This window comes from Quercus robur, chromosome 10 (genome assembly GCF_932294415.1).
Source record: "Quercus robur chromosome 10, dhQueRobu3.1, whole genome shotgun sequence".
Lineage (NCBI taxonomy): Eukaryota > Viridiplantae > Streptophyta > Magnoliopsida > Fagales > Fagaceae > Quercus > Quercus robur.
The window spans coordinates 47,511,207-47,515,392 of record NC_065543.1 but is presented as its reverse complement, the minus strand read 5'-3'; positions in this window follow the sequence as shown (position 1 = coordinate 47,515,392).

Below are 4,186 nucleotides of genomic sequence, written 5' to 3'. Positions count from 1 at the left end.
TGATTTTAGGTATTTATTTATGTACTATTATATTAGAAAATACATTTTTTATTGAGTCATATTAGAGAATACTTTACTTCATTATTTTGGTTCTTAAAAAAATGTTCTTTTAAATTGTAAATATGAATTTTCAGTTTTAATTTATTTTCTACCAATCAGAAATACCTTTTTTTGTGTCAATGTTGAGGCTATTACCATATTTTATTTTATTTGTTATTATTATTATTTTAAGGGGCAACTCCTGTACCTTGCTAGTTGAAGTGCCAAATAATCTGGGACATATTCTAAAACCACACTTAAAAAAATTATTATTATTACTTCCTTGTGATTATTACCTACATTTTGCAGAACAAAGAAGATGTTGGTTGGATCACTTGAAGAGTGGAGTTAATTTTATAGTACAAAGTAAGATGTTTTAATTATGCACGTTTTAATTCAATTATGTTTCTCCTAGAGTTTTTTTTTTTTTTTTTTTTCACCAATGTGTTGAAATAAAACTTTATTTTGATATAACTAAGCTGTGATGCATTTTGTTTCTGCTTTTATTTTTTCTCTTTGTCTTGGTAGATTATTTGTTGTTATTTTGAACTATTTGTTTGACCCTCATGGGTTACTTGAGTGATGAGCTCATTGATCTAGGGTTTGCAATAAATTTGGAGGTCCTACTCTTAATCTATGACATTATCTATTCATGGGGTTTTTGGGGTATTTCATAAAAAAAAAGTGGAATAATTTGGTCAGATATTAAGATAACACTTCCTTATATCAAACAAACAAACAAATATTTCTAGCTGGATTGCTGTAGCAGCATTTAGTTCTGTACTTTAATTCCTACTTAAAATGATCATCAACTAAAGAATTAAAAAGGATAATTATTTTATTTGCATTAGCAAATTTCTTTAGAAATATTCAATGCAGACAAGAGTGGAATTTAAATTTAAGTCCTTATGATAGTTGTTTACTTATTGAGTTTTCTCTTCCTTTTATACCATCTAATTCTTCAAAAAGAATAGTTTGTGATGATTAAATACATTTTCATATATTTAAAAGTATATATATCTTTGGGACCTAGTGTAAAGCACATTTTCCAGGGGAGAAACAATATAGAAAATGCACCTAGTGCTTTAAGGAATAAGGATTGACACTTATATGGTTAAAACACACATTGTTTAATCTATCATTCGTAGGGAAATTAGAGCAATTATATTATTAAGGTCTGTCAGATGTGTACAAGTTGCTTATTTCTTGACTGAGGCAAATTATTATGTGGATTTTCAAGGGTAACTCATACAACCTAGCAAGATTCAATTTGGCCTTTTTTTCCCTACTTTTTTTTTAAGGAGTGTTCTCTATTGATATTAAACTATGAAAGGATTACAAAGTAAGCAACACACTTCAACAAAACACAAATAAATAATTTACCCCAAGATATGATGAAACTACAAAGACCAGTAGTCTCACATATTTCTTTAAGAAATCCACCAAAACTTTTAAATATCTTTTTCTTTTTAATTCAGCATCTATTTTTTTTTTCTTTGGGTATTAATTCATGATCAAATTGTCTAAAGATAAACACTCTACCACAATTTTTACACATGCGTCACCCATGCATTTGTCAACCATTAGCTTATAACAAAATTAGGGGGATTAATACATAACAAAAGCCTCCCGACTATTAATTATTGTTTTAGTTAGAATATTAGCATATATATATATATATATATAGTAGTTTCTTTCCCAATGAGCATGTTGGGGATGGTCTTCCTAGAAATGTTGGATCAGTAGAAACTTGTAGTAAAAAATCAGAGTGCTACAAGGACGACAATTAAAACACCAATTAGCTCCTCTTTCTAGCTTTTCCGCGAAAACTAATATGAAGCATACATGTGAATGACCAAATGATTTGCCATAAAATAGGTTAGACAATTTGGAAGAAAATTGTTTGGTTTCATTTATAGCCCATACAATGAGAAGCAATTCTCTCAGTTTTCTTTCTTTATGTGGGAAACTGGGAATCCATTCCACGTATATACCCATAATTAAAGCTCACAAGCCAAATGTACACACTTTTTTTTTTTACTTTTAGATTTTATAAATTTCATGTAGATAAACTATATGAAGTTTGAAAAATTACAGATTTATAAAGTATTATAAATAGAGTATAAGTGTTAACTGATACCCATTGAGTTTCATATTCTTTGGTACCCTTACTTCTTCGGCTCATGCTTATAAGGCTTAAGGGGGAGGGAGATTTCTTCGATGTGGGACAAGCAAAAATTGCCGAGGAGTACATGAGTTTCCTTGAAGTAAAAAATGCGCCCACAATTACTATTATAAATATTTATAATCCACTTAATAATATAAAATTAGCAAAAGAAAAAAAAGTGAAAAAAAAAATTATCTAGTACTTGATTTCTGAAAAGTAATGTACCATATAAAAAGAAAAAAAAAATAAAGATAAATCGCTCCAAATTCCACATTCTAAATACTAATTTTGGGGTCAGAGAACTTATGACCCCGGCCCATTTCATGTTAAGGCCCAGGGCCCGTGCCGGGGAGGGAATTTGCCAAGGACGAATAGGAAAAAACCGAGTAGCCTAGGGCCACAGCCGAGAATGACCCTGTCCTCGTCATCCCAAGTCTTCAGAGGGCAGAACGACATCACGTCGAAGGCGGCCCCCAAAACGCACTCGGAAGAAGAGGCGAGTAGAATGGGACCCACGTAGGGATACGGAGTGGGGGTGGTTCAAGGTAAATACGTCATCACTGCATTAAATGCGCCCACAAACGTCCCAGCCATATTAATGAGAGAAGACGTCTGGACAGGGTGGCTTCGGTTAGAGCAACTAACAAAAAGTAGGGGGAGACGGCTGATGGGACAGACATACAAATAGGATCCTGCCTGATAAACAGGTGGAGGGTCAGGATCAACCGAAAAGAGATATAAAAAGGAAGACTTGTACGCCAAAAGGGAGGGGGATAACCAGTCCTCCCAACCATGGTGTCCTAGAAATAAGGAGAATAACAAGAGCACAAAGCTCCCCAGACTCCTTGGACGAGATTCATTGACCGAAGCCAACCCAAACCACCGTCCGGTGACCAAGGCCTAGCCTTTCAAACCCACGCTCTACAAATGATATTGTTTGGGCCCTCTTTACGTACGAGCCCGATGTCATCTTGGGGTCGTCACGAATCGAGTCCCTACAATTAGCGCCATCTGTGGGAAAGGCTTGTGCGTTGGCCCAGGCGGAGGAACGAGAAGTCCTCTCATCATTTCCAGCAGACCGTTGTTGTGTCTTAACACAAAGTTCCACTAGGGGCTGTGCGTCGAAACGTTAGTAACGCGGACGGTTCTAGGGGCTTTCCATGGCGGATCAACGTCTCACATCTTGGTTGAGGGGCTAATCCCTCAAGGGGCTAATCCTTCCCATACTTAAAAGAAATTTAAGTTTTGGACAAAACCAGGGTATTGCATGGTCCTCGGATTCAAACCTATGGGGAAACCAACTACTTAAAAGAAATCTAAGTTTTGGACAGAATCAGGGTATTGCATGGTCCTCGGACTTAAACCTATGGGAAAACCAACTACTTAATAAATCTAAATTTTGGACAGAACCAAGGTATTGCATGGTCCTCGGACTCAAACCTATGGGGAAACCAACTACTTAATAAATCTAAGTTTTGGACAGAACCAAGGTATTGCATGGTCCTTGGACTCAAACCTATGGGGAAATCAACTACTTCATAAATCTAAGTTTTGGACAGAACCAAGGTATTGCATGGTCCTCGGACTCAAACCTATGGGGAAACCAACTACTTAATAAATCTAAGTTTTGGACAGAACCAAGGTATTGCATGGTCCTCGGACTCAAACCTATGGGGAAACTAACTACTTAAGGAGAGTTCTAGGTTACTCAGACCTATGGGGAGATTATTTACTAAAGTCGGATTAAGTCCTAGACATAATGAAGATCCCAACCTGTCATCAGAGTCTCAACTCTAAGGGAACTGATGCAAACGAGCATTTGAGCTCGGCACGATCGTACCTCAGTCCTCGGACTGGATACCAAAAAAGGACCAAGGCTATGAAAGCCATCAGGAAGGCGGCGAAACACTCTAGTACTTGGCGGCCCGCATGGACGATCCTCTTTTGAACCACCCATCCTCGGATGGTTACCTCCTACAC